The 13745-nt window shown below is 40.6% G+C and overlaps 1 protein-coding gene and 1 long non-coding RNA gene across 3 annotated transcripts in view; one reads left to right on the top strand and one right to left on the bottom strand.

Moving 5' to 3' along the window:
• The window catches only part of fhod3b (formin homology 2 domain containing 3b), a 104379-nt gene that overhangs the window by 36633 nt on the left and 54001 nt on the right, over nucleotides 1-13745 (top strand). The window lies entirely within an intron of this gene.
• LOC137191580 (uncharacterized) lies at nucleotides 20-5110 on the bottom strand. The gene is made up of 2 exons (XR_010930415.1): nucleotides 4576-5110; nucleotides 20-220 (listed from the first exon to the last, which is right to left on the bottom strand). It is a non-coding gene; the product is annotated as an uncharacterized lncRNA (long non-coding RNA).

Genomic DNA, 13745 nt, shown 5'->3' on the forward strand with positions numbered 1-13745 from the left:
ATGCAGACACAGACAAAAGTGACAGTGAATGAAATAAGGCTTTATTGCCAGGGAAGTGGGGGCATGGAGGTGGATGGAGTGGAGATGAAGCAGGCTGAGGCAGAGGACTGGAGGGCTGAGAGGTGTGAGGGAGAATGGCAAGGGCTGGCAGAAGGGAGCAGGTGGTGATGGGCCAGAGAGCGGGCAAGCTGGCAGGCAGGCGAGCGATGGTCCAGGAGCACTAGAGAGAGAGACAGTAGTTAGCAAAAATCCAAACTTGGAGAAATTACGGTATCTAAGTGAGAGGCCTGAAGCGTACGCTACCACTTGAGTAGAAACAACTATCTGGCGATGAGTGGATGAAGAGCCGGGGTATATATACACTGCAAGCTGATGAACTGATGAGCGTCAGGTGAGCAGACTGGGAGAGGTGATGAGCTGGAAGCCAGGAGAGCCACGCCCAGGCCAACACAAACACCCACACAAACAAACACAGAGAGAGAGACAGACAGGGGAACACTGGAAACACAGGGAAGGGGAGGAACCGGGAAATACTAGGGAATCTTTAGGTACCATAACACCATGAAGATATGGGAGGGGATTCAGTGCACAATATGTTATTGTTGAAATCTTCTTTTGGCTGTTCCCGATAGGAGTTGCGACAGCAGATCATCCGTTTCCATCTCTTCCTGTCCTCTGCATCTTCCTCTATAGCGCCAACCACCTGCATGTCTTCCCTCATCTGCTCTTTGGCCTTCCTCTTTTCCTCTTGTTTAGCAACTCTTCAGCATCCCAATATAACCAGCATCTCTCCTCCGCACATATCCAAACCATCTCCCTCTAATGTACTCATTCCTAATCCTGTCCATCCTTGTCACTCCCACTGAAAATCTTAGCATTTTCAACTCTGCCACCTCCAGCTCTGTCTCCTGTCTTTTCGTCAGTGCCACCGCCTCCAAACCATACAACACAGCTGGTCTCACTACCCTCTTGTGACCTTCCCTTTCACTCTTGCTGGTACCTTTCTGTCTCAGATCACTCCTGACACTCTTCTCCACCCACTCCACCCTGCCTGTCTCTTCTTAACCTCTCTTCCGCACTCCCTGTTACTTTGAACAGTTGACCCCAAGTATTTAAACTCATCCACCTTCACCACCTCTACTCGTTGCATCCTCACCATTCGCTGTCCTCCCTCCCATTCATGCACATGTATTCTGTCTTGCGCCTACTGACTTTCATTCCTCTTCTCTCCAGTGCATACCTCCACCTCTCCAGGCACTCCTCAACCTGCCCCCTACTCTCACTACAGATCACAATGTCATCCGCTTCATAGTCCACGGACACTCCCGCCTGACCTCGTCCATCAACCTGTCCATCACCATTGCAAACAAGAAAGGGCTCAGAGCCGATCTTTGTAATCCCACCATTGCATTTGTACTGCTCTTTCCTGGCATGAAACCATACTGCTGCTCACTAATCATCACCTCTCCTCTCAACCTAGCTTCTACTACTCTTTCCCATAACTTTATGCTGTTGCTGATTAACTTTATACCTCTGTAGTTACTATAGCTCTGCACATCACCCTTATGTTACTGTAGAAATCAAATTTCAATAAAGTACATGGTTTACAATTTTCCAATTAATTGCATTCAGGCTACATAGAAAGAGGGGACACATGCAAGCCAGCCTCTTCAAATGAGTCTCTCAAATTAAAACCCAGCAGTCTCAGGATTGCTCCTGACCCTTCTCTAGTTTCAGATCACATTTTAAGTCTGTGACCTTTGTAAATAGAGCTATTCTTAAACACCTGAATTCAGGGTGCCAAATTAACTTTTTTGTCCCTCAGCCAAATGACTAATGAATGTTCAAATTTTACCAGCCACTCAGTAGATTAGCATTGTTTTTTGTTTTTGGCTGGTGAGTGAAGCAATTCTACCAGCCACTTGCATATTTTACCAACATGTGGCCGGTGCTAATTTTGTGCCCTGCCTGAATTGCTTCTAAATCAGACAGACCAGTCATTTGACATGATGTAGCACTTATGTGGCTGCAGAACACATTTTGCCAGTATAAGATTATCAGGCCTACGCAGTGCATCAAATCAGAATTGGAAACTGTACAATTCTCTCTCAACATTTGGTGTGATGTCTCTTTGGGAAAAGCCTTGGCTGTCTCACTAAGAAGCTGAATCAAGCTGTTTAAATCAAACCTTTACAGTGATGAGAATAAGATGTGGGGGGCACAAGAACTCACCGACATGACTGGTAACAAATGACTAACTGTTGCGCTGGGCTTGGGGGGGGGGGGGGGGGTTTCCCCCTGCAGATCCTCAAACATAGTGTATTTTCTTAAAGGAGACAATTAGCTCTTGATGAGGCAGTCGGGCACTAGGAGCTGTTGATATCAGGGAGTCAAAGGTCACTTTTTGAAGCGGAAAAGCCAGTGGCATGGACCTGCTTCTCCAGTGGGAAAACATTACCAGGCTTTTTCTTATTTGTGTGTTGAGTCTATTTGAATTGGTACAAGATGCTGATAAGTTGTTCATTGTTAATATATTTGTGACACATTCAGTTCACAGTTCAAAGCGAGGAGATCATTGTCCCCCCAAATATCCAAAGAATAAGTCATAACATGTTTCAGATTCAGTGGAAGTTGGTCTGGTTATACTTCCAGTAAATGGTGGTTTGTGGTTAAGAGTATTGACTTTTATATGAGGGCTTGAGAGGATAATTAGATGTTTATCGGTGAATGTGTACTATTCAAAGTTTATTTTGCCCGCCATCTTTTGAAGTAAAAGTCAGTGACATTTTCATGTGTAAAATGTCCATTTGTATCCTCTCCAGCAGAGTGACTCTGGGGATGGCAATGTCAGTCGGTTGATCAGATCGGTCAATCACTTTGATCCACTCACTTTACTTGCGCCATAGAATTATTGTTCTGCACGTGGGATTAAGTGGATTATTAAAATATTTTGATAGTAATTGTTTGGGTCACGGAGCATATTCTTCATATGCCTACATGCACCAAACTGTAACGTCCATACCGTGATGGTTTGCAACAAATACATGTACCATTACACCCCTAGTAAACATCATACCAGCTAAACGTCATCATGTTAACATTGTCATTGTGAGCATGTTAGCATGCTGACATTAGAGTTTACCTCAAAGCATCGCTATGACTAAGTAACACGATACAACTACCACTGAATGGTAGTTTCACTCTCAGAATGAAACCTTACTGTGTGTATTTGCTAAATTTCATCTTTCCCCATTCTGTGGTGCACAGGAATTGATAAGCTTTACAACTCTGCCAGCACCAAAAGCACTTTGTGTTGAATTAACAGAAGAAAAAACTGAATAGTTAACATGACCAACAAAGGGAAGACATAGAAAAGACCAGGAGCTTGCTACAGAAATCAAAACAAAGATGCTGAAGCCCTGCATGGCTACACTGTTTGATTACAAAATGATCTCTGGGAAGTTCAACACAAACACCACAGCAATGACTGCTTGCTACTCATCAGACTTTTTTGAAGACGCCATCTTACAAATCACAGCTTTATCTACAGCAGGCACTGAGATCTGAATATTTAATGAAGCCAATTTTAAAATATTTTTGAGTATTTGATTTTACTAGTTAGTCTACAACTTGTGTTGACTGGTAGTTATTCTCGGTGGTATACTCTAGCACAGTTATCAAACCGCCCCTCTGTCTAATCACGGAAAATTTAGAAAAGCGATAATACAATTCAAAATCAAATCCTCCCTACCCTGTGATCAAACATATCAACAACAATCCACTTGAATGAGACCAAATAAAATAGCACAGCCATTATCCTGACATGTAAACAAACATGTCTGTTTCCCCCTCTGGATCCCATTAGGAATGTTTCAATGTTTGTTTTAGTCATTGAGCGAAATGTGTTCTTTCTTCCTCTTCATACTTCAATAGTATGCAAATCATAGCATTCATTCACAAGCCGCCATTGTTCTCAATCCAAACACAGCTTGTGTTTGTAAGTCTGTAATTGTGTGGTATATTCTGCACTGCTTATCTAACCTCCCCTCTTTCTAATCATGTAATATTTAGAATATATAGAGGTTACGTTGTCCGCTGGTTAAATCCCGTGGCTTTTACAGAGAGTGCAATGGCCGGTTTGAGGCCTTTATGGAATCCAGCTGGCTTAGACCAGCATTTCCAAAGTTCCACACTTGTCTGAACCAGATCAGAGCCAAACATAGTCCAGTCAGACACCCACTACAGCCTTGAGGACAGTGAGGGCTTTTGGAGAACATGGACACATTTATACAGATTAAACACTGGGACCGTATTATTGTTTTCATTCCAATATCAGATACTAGTCCTACTTTTTAACAACTTCTAATAACTCCTTGCGTCTTGTCCCCTGAAGCTGTCCATCTGTGCATCAATAACACTACTAAACCAGATCATTGCAGTGGACACCTAATCAGAGCCCATGCGTGTAGTTACTGTTGGTACCTATTTGCTAACAGCTAATATTAGCTCCTTGCTATTACTTTTAATTCTGTGAACCAGCAGTTATTTTTCTCTCCATAGCATGCCTCCACTTACCACAGTGGAATCTGAGCTGTCCAGTCTGAGATCCGAACTCCATTCCATTGAGAACCTCCTGTACGATGTCCAATCCCTGCTCCTCTTCCTCTTTGGATGTGCTGCAGCTGGACATTCCCTGTAGCTCTGGGAGTCAAAAGTGACACGCCCGGCCCATCCGTTGTCCATCCTTTCTTTTGGGTGTCCGTTGTGAATAGGGGGAGAAGGATTTATTTTCCTCTGTTCTCACCAGACAAGGATGACGACCCTGTCCTGGTGTCAAACTTCTTTGCTCCACTTGAAAAGTGAACTGAGCTAGTGGCTACACGTACACCAACTGCTCCAGAGAAGCCTGTCCCAGTCCACTCCAACACAACGAGAAAGCCTTGACTTCCTCGACGACCCTGGTATCCCATGGGAAACATTGCTGATACCTTTCCCCTCCTCCTTTCTCCAATTTTGAGTGCGCTCCTGCTCGCCTCTAGCTTCTGATCCACCTGCACAACAGAGCACTGGACACTGCTGTGGCTAGTGGCAATGTCATCTTCAGCGGCGCTATCCCTCTGTCTTCATTACTAGGTGAAAATCTGTCAGTTAATTCTGTTGTCCCTGATGCTGCTCTAACTGATGTGGCTAATGACAATCAGCTACTTCTTTCATCCAAACTCTCCGTCTACAATGGGGGCTGTAGGGACAGGCAATATGAAATCCTTATTATTGGTGATTCCATCATCAGATCTGTTGAACTCCCAGGTGCTATTACCTACTGTCTTCCTTGTAGCGAAGTTGCAGACATTATCGAACTGTCACCAATGCTCACAGACCTCCATCCCTCAGCTCATACACTAATTGTTCATGTGGGCACCATTGACATCATGGATAAACAATCAGTCAAACTCCGTAACCACCTATAGACACAGCTGCTCCGCTAATTCTACAATAAGAGCAACCTTAGTTTCTGTTCCACCCACTCCAAAAACAAAATCAGAAATATTTTCATCTCAGCATCAATTACACCCTGCAACTGTGTCTACTTCTGAATCCATCTACAGCATTTCAGCTGTGTTTAGTCTACTTAATGTGAGGTCCCTTGCAAACAAGTCTTTTTTTATGCCAAGATTTTATTATGACTAACAATATTGATTTCTTATTCATCACTGAGTTCTTGTTGAGCCCTGGATACTTTGCCCCACTAACTGAGGCATGCTCCCCTAACTACTCCTGTTTTAATCAACCCAGGCTGTCTGGCCGTGGAGGTTGGGTAGCTATCATTTTTAATAACCACTACAAATGTTCCCCTGTCTCTCTTAATATTTTTTCTTCTTTTGAATCTCTGTGTTTTCTTTTAAATGCCCAGCATCCTATACTGTGTGTTTTAATCTATAGGAGACCTAAGGCTAACACTGGTTTTAATCAAGATTTTTTTTTAAATTTCATTTATTATGGCCAAATATGATAGAGTTCTTATCCTTGGTGATTTTAATGTGATCACCCCTCCAAGTCTTGTTTAACTGCTTATTTTATTAATCTCTTTTAGTCTTTTAATCTTGAACAATTTTAAAAATCCAACTCATAATAAGGGACATACTCTTGACCTTGTGTTTCTCTAAATAGTAAACTAATATTGAACTGCTAGATTTTAATGTCTCTTATCACAAGGCTGGGATTTTCCATACCTTGCTCCCATTTCCTGCTCATAAGCCATCTACCTGTACCCGCTCTCAGTCTTTACATTCCAGGTCAGCTAGCAATTTTTGCAAAAAATTCTTAGCTGCTTCTGACAGTAATACCCTTAATCAGATGGGTCTCTCTGTCAGTGATCTACTAGATAATTTTAATAGAACATGTCAGACTTTCCTTGATGACATCACCCTTATCAAGATGAAACAAGCAAAACATAACCCTCTTGACCAGTTTCAAACTTACCTTTTTTATCTAAAATATTTGAAAAGTCTGTTGCCTCTCAATCCCACATATGAATAACTGTAGTATTTTTGAGAAATAATGATCAGGATTCCGTGCCCAGCACAGCACACAAACAGCTCTTATTAAGGTTACCAAAGACTTACTGTTCACTGCTGACTCTGGTGCTTGGACCACGATATCCTTTTAAACTGCCTGGAAAACTGTTGGCATTAAGGACACTGCTCTTGCCTGGTTTCGTTCCTACCTCTCTGACAGATCTTTCTCTGTTGTAATAGGAGAATTCTCCCCATCCCCTGCCGCCCTCTCATGTGATGTTCCCCAGGGGTCAATTCTTGGTTCTGTATTATTTTCCATTTATATGCTTCCTTTGGGTCAGATCATCCGTAGCTATAATATTAATTTCCACTGTTATGCAGACGACACGCAACTTTATGTTCCACTTACTGGTAGTGACATAGACAAACTTTCTGATGTTATGGTTTGTCTGTCTGATATCAAATCTGAGGTCCTTTTATTCGGTCCCCCTAACCTGACCGGTGCCTTGAAAAAGAATCTTGGCAACCTGTCCTCCAATGTTAAGCATTCCGCCTGCAATTTGGGTGTCATCTTTGACTCTGAGCTTTGTTTTGACTACAAATCACCAAGGTAGTAAAACCATGCTTTCTCCAAATTAGGAACATTGCAAAAGTTAAACATTTTTTAACTCAAGCGGACCTTGAAAAAGTCATCCATGAATTCATCTCGTCACGACTGGATTATTGTAATTCCCTGTATTCGGGGCTCAGCCAAAAGCCATGTCCTGTCTCCAGCTCGTTCAAATCTTGGCCAGAACAAATTGTTAGACAAGACCATATCGCTCTTATCCATACAACGCTACACTGGCCACCTGTTAGGTATAGAATGTAAACTTTTACTAATTACGCATAAAGCCCTACATGGCCTTGCTCTTACCTATATCATAGATTTACTTGCGCCCTGTGAGCCTAGCTGCTGCCTGTGCTCCTCAAATAGGACCCTCCTAAGTGTTCCCACAGTCCGCCTCATTACAAAAGGAAACTGGGCGTTTTCCATTAGAGCCCTGCAGCTGTGGAACTCCCTACCTGACAAACTTAAGTCAGTAAACTCAGTGGCTTCTTTTTTTATGGTAAATCTGTTGTTTGTCAAGTTTCTATCCCTTTTTATCACTGTTATTTCACTTGTTTGATTATACATTTTGTTTTATCAGGTCTTATTTTCTATATTTTATTTATGTTTTTGTTGTTTTTATCCTGACTGTGTGTACTATTCTATCTTCTGTATAGCACTTTATAACTGTGGTTTGAAAGTTGCTATACAAATAGAGTTTTTTATTATTATTATTATTATTACTATTGTTACATGGTGAGGATCGTTCCTGGAATTTGGAGTAATATTCGTTTTTAAATGTGAAAGTTGATCTGAATCTGTGAAATTACACCATCCATTAGGCCTGTGATTCAGCAGGTGGTGAATGTGAAATTGTAACCCCATCATTGCTGCACACACACAATCCTGTCCCTGCCCGTGGTAAAGTTCTTTAACTTTCCAACAATCCTTAGCAGGTGTGGCAAAATGTTAGTTGAACCTCACCCCTGTTCTATACTGACCAACCTCTGTTAATCTTTGTCACAAAATACCACCCTCTCCATGTGGGTCAAACCTATTTTTTGGACTATTATTTCTCACAGAGGATCTAAAAATAATAAATAATACAGTATATGACACTTTTACACTTGGAGACATTTATTAGGCTTTCTAAACTTAACTGCAGTTACCTTTGGTCCAACTGTACTACATATAAACACACAAAGTAGCTGGATAAAAAGTTGGATATTAAAGAAAGCATGCAGTTTAAAATGCATTCACTTATATACATCTTACTCCAACTATGAAATGCAGTATATAGTGTAGATGTGTTAATGAGAACACCTTTTTTGTCAAGTTCTTCTTGTCTTCTGCAGCAGCGCTCAGGAGCTTTATGCTGTGATTGAGCGTAACCACTACCAGGTGTGCTTGAAAAGGTTTTGGTGAAACTGGCACAGGGTCAAGACTGGGTGGAAGTAGGAGGGGTGAGTACCAGAGGAATGGAGTTGCTTAATGTGAAAACATCAAACAGCCTGAATCTGGTACCAGAGTGTTAGGCTAAGGTGTCTGAACTTGTTACGGTGTGATCGTGCAGGGCTGTTGCCTGTTGCCTTGTCTCACGCAGACCCAGAAAGCCCCCCCAAAAAACTTGTATTTTTTCTCTGCCGTTTTTTGGAGGCAAAGGGTGAACGAAGGAACGAGCATATATGTGGGCCGTGTGAAGTTGTATATTATTTTCAAGACCTGGCTCTTAAATCTGATTTTTAAGGGTAGGCAATGGTCAATCGAGATTAAAGACAAATGAGGTAAGTTTTAAGATTTACAATCCATCGTGGTCTCTGTACAACTAGCCCAGTGGGGCAAAAAAAAAAAAAAATCTCTCTACCATGAAGTCTTATATTTTAAAAGGCATCAGGGCTACACCCCACAGTACACCCACAACCTCATGCAAACCATACTGCAAAGGTATGTGTGGTCATTAACAGTCCAAACCCGGCCACTTTTGTTGATTATTTTAGCCAAGTTATTTTTTCTTTAACAATTGTCCAGTGAATTTGTTCTGAAGACATTACTATATGCACAACAACACAATGCAGCAGATTTGGGAAGATAGGAGGGTTATGTATCTTGAACCTGATTGGCAGCAACATCAATCCCTTGATTTTTCTTTGTTTCCAAAGAGCTTACCCCCAAGAACTTTTTTTTACTGGTAAAGAGTGTAAATAAAAGCACTTCTGAATTTACATTTAACATGAATTAATAAAAAATAAGGGTTGAATATACACAGAAAAGCAGCCTATAAAACAGTTATGTACAACTTCGTATGTGCACATCTGCCAACATATTGATACTGCTATATTTGTGATAAGCCAATATCAGCCAGACAGTATTTTGGTTAGACTATGCACTTTTTTCCCCTTGAAAGAGTAGAATGAAATTACCAACACCAAATGCCACCACACTGACCAAAATTATGCAAGAGCTTTTTTTTTTTCCCCCCCCCACTTTAGTTTCCATAGATGTAGATGCAGCCATGCGTAAAGCTTACCCCCTGCTAAGCAGAGAGCAAGGTCCTTCTCTCATTTTTTTCTCTGGCTTTATTACACTGGCCTCCTGTCTTGGTGGGATAGTTAAACCTGTTAACTCTGCTCTACACAGTGGTGCTTGGAAAAAAAACACCAGACAGAGACCTCTAGGGGCTGGGTTGGTAAAAACACATCAGTTGTGAACTATTATTACTAAGGTGTAACTGAGTCACTGGTGTTTTGAGAGGAAGAATTCATTTCATTCTTAACTTTTCAATTGAGGTTTTGAAGAATAAGTTCTCTTTCATTGTATTTACTGTAACATATTTAGTTCCCACTCCCATATGTCAGTACTTTTCCTTTTAAAGAATGCCAGGAATCTCTTATCTCTATCATCCTAAGAGACACACAAACAGCCAATCTTCACATAAAGATACAAGTAATAGTCCTGCAGAGGTTGTGTTAAAAAAAGAATTAAGACTTGGCAAAATACAGCAATAAGCTAATTAAAAGGTATATCAGATTGTGTCAGAAGTGAGAAAGGTTGTTTTAGCCATTAGTGTTTGAGTCTAATGTGTCATTAGCTGGAAAATAAACAAGAGTGGCTAAGGTAAACCACTCACTGTGTGTCTTGTCATGGTTGATAATGTCAGATTCATACACTTAGCAGAAAGCTACATTAATCTAGAATTAGTTTTTGAATAACTCACTTATTGGAATAACAAGCCATGCCGTATTATCACTGCATGTCACTCTTACAAAATGAATATGGAGACTCTCTTATCCTATGGCATGTGGTTCCTCCCTAAATAATTTGAGTGTTGGGCTGTGCACACCTCTTGTCATCCTCATACCATGAATATCTTTCATTACTTTGAGGTATGTTTTGTTCACATTGTTTTTCATAGCTTTAGACCATAATCTTGGCTATATCTCTCCCTTTTTTCCATTGCACGCTCTGTGATATGATGGCTGGCTTTGGCTAAATAAGGTAAGAGAACACTTTACATTCTTTCTTGCCAAAAGACGACTGATCCTCTGTAGTGCTGCGAGCCAGAACGCCTTTTTATCCTATCAGAAATTGAGGGTGCTTTAGGTGTGCCAGCCAATCCCTCTCCACCTTGACACTGTCATGCTGTAGGGATGCATGACTGGCTCCTAATGGTGGTTTTCAAAAATCTCTGAGTGTGATTTACTGTATATTGCAAGGGCATGTTTGTTGAAAGCCAGGTATGTCTCTCTACAAAATGGGCAGCAGTTGCTGGTAAAGCAGACCTTCTCTCATTTCACTTTTCATTGAGGCAGTAATTTTTCCCCTTTGTTTTGTATTGGAGATACGGGGTGTGTTTCATTTCCCAAGCATGCATATTTTTCAAAATAGTCATTCTGGGAATACATTGGTTGGGTTGTCAAACTGAGAAACTAATAAATAAAGCATCAGAACTCTCTCTTGGTTTAAATGTAGCCAGGATTTGCTGTAGTGCATGGGTTTGCTGTTCTTTTTCAGTTCAAGTTTTCCATTTGTAAACAGGAGACATAAGATTTTCTAATTGTTTAAAATATGACCTAAATATTCTGTGACTCATAGTTGAGTCAGTTTAGGAAACTCTTGCTTTTAGAGACATTTACTCTTAACTGTTTTTCATCAACATTATTGCAAACTGAGCTCCGTCCCAACAATGCAGGTCATGGTTACATTAGCTCATTAAGGATTAGGCATGGAAGAAGGGGCTCTCCTCCAGTTTCATCCAAATGGGTGAACAGCAGTTTTTGGAAAATGCAGTAGATACCCTCTCACGTGACAGATGAATGATGAGCAAGAGGCCCAGTGTATTGGTGAAAAATGTAGACAAAAAGCCTACTTAAATATACTGGACCGTCTCTTGTTGATTATCTTGGGTAACATGAGATCTCATAGGGCACTCAAATCTATCAAAGAAGTATTTTGCATTTTATCTCACGTTGGTGGAGTCACTCTGTATCTCCTTTCCTCATAATATGAATTAATGTCTGTTTGTGTGTGAGTGTGTAAGTGTTTGATGGATTTCTGCTGCACTTACCTTTCCTCTCTGAGACAGACCCAGTGTGGTACAGTCATCCAGGGTAGTGTATCACCGTATTTATTCAGACAAGTCAAAATATGTCAGGGGTGTTGTGAGGCCCAGTGACACAGAAAAATGACATTTGAACAAGGTGACAAGGAGGATGTAGCTGTAGAAAACTGCTATATAAATCACATTTTTCATGCCAGGAGTTGAAGTATATGTTGAGCAACAGTGCTTGTCTGTTATCACCATCAGTTTGTACAAGACGAAGAAAAAAAAAGGTTTTATTATGCCATTAAGCGGCCGTTGACTGTACTTATTTGGCTTGCCAAGCAAATATTTAAACCGTATCTGCCAGCACTAACATGAGTGGGAAATTTCTGATATGATCCACAAGTGAAACACATCAGTCATTTGGCATTGTTAAGTAGGATTTTGAAGAGAAAGCAGTCAGTCATGTTGATTGTTAGTTTGTTCCAGTTGGGCAAACAGGTTGGCCCCAGAGGACAAAACAGGTCTTTCAGCCCTGTGACTGTGCCAAGCATGGATTATATTCATTTCAGTGACACCTCTGAATAAAGCAGTGTCTATCCAAACAAAACACCTCCTTGACAACAGAGGATAATTATCAATTCAGTAAGAAACGGCCTCCCCTGATTCATATTCAGTTGGACTATAATTATATTTCGTCTTTAATATTTACAATTTCAGTTCTAGTAAGTCTACCATTAACAATAATATCATGCCTCTAATTACAGTATGCTGTTCATACAAGTCCACTCCATCTTTGATTGTCAATAATAGCTGCTGACTTGACCCTTTCCCAGAATCTGCCACCTGTCAGCAGTCAGATCACACCTCACACCCAGTTTGGCATAGCAAAGCCAGTGCCAAAGTGCAACAATCTGACAGGGCACTCATGCAAGGCCAAGAAAGTCGTCGTAACTGATGTTCATGATCACAGAGTATCACTTATGTCCCATTTTATGTCCATCTATATCCATTAAAGCTGGATAGCATTTTGATAAATCAAATTCCTCATTGTACGTCCTCCATGGGTTAATTACAAATCCTTCGACTGTAAAGACTTTGAGGGCCAGTTCCAAAAGCGAAAGATTACACACTATACAAAATGACTCATGAGCTTGCTTGTTTGATGATTGTATTGTAGGTAACATCTGTGCCAGTTAGATTGTGGATGCGGATCAAAGATAATGGCATAAACTCCACACAGCCAAGAAATGAGTGGTGTTTGGAGGTATTACAGTGTACATGAGAAAAATAGAGCTGTTGTTACTGTCTACATATCTAACTCCGTGAGGATTGTCCATAATTGTGCAATCCTCTGCTCCATTTACAACAGTAAAGTCTTTCTTATACATATGTTCTGCTCTCAGGTGCTGATTTTATTCCAGGTTTTCAGCTGTGTGACAATGCATTTTTTCTGATAATCCATTGGGTTTCAGATAAATTTATTTTAGTAGAAGTAGGAGAACTTTTTCAACCCATAAAGGAACACTTAATCATTCAATGTATGTGAACAATTCAAAATCACCTAATTTAGAGATACAGTATATAGTGTTGCTTGAAAGTTTGTGAACCCTTTAGAATTTTCTCTATTTCTGCATAAATATGACCAAAAATGTGATCAGATTTTTACAAAAATCCTAAAACTAGATAAAGGGAACCAAATTAAACAAATGAGACAAAAATATTGAACTTATTCATTTATTTATTGAGGAAAATTATCCAATCTTACATATTTGTGTGAGGGAAAGTATGTGAACCCTTGCTTTCAGTAACTGGTGTGACCCCCTTTTGCAGCAATAACTTCAACCAAACATTTCCGGTAACTGTTTATCAGCCCTGCACATCGGCTTGGAGGAATTTTAGTCCATTCCTCCTTACAGAACAGTCTCAACTCAGGGATGTTGGTGGGCTTCTTTGCATGAACTGCCCACTTCAGCTCCTTCCATAGCTTTTCTATAGGATTAAGATCAGGACTTTGACTTGGCCATTGCATAATTTTAACTTTCTTCTGCTCTAACCATTCTTTGGTAGACTGACTTCTGTGTTTAGGGTCGTTGTCTTA

Source organism: Thunnus thynnus, chromosome 10, assembly GCF_963924715.1.
Source record: "Thunnus thynnus chromosome 10, fThuThy2.1, whole genome shotgun sequence".
In the NCBI taxonomy this organism is placed as follows: Eukaryota; Metazoa; Chordata; class Actinopteri; order Scombriformes; family Scombridae; genus Thunnus; species Thunnus thynnus.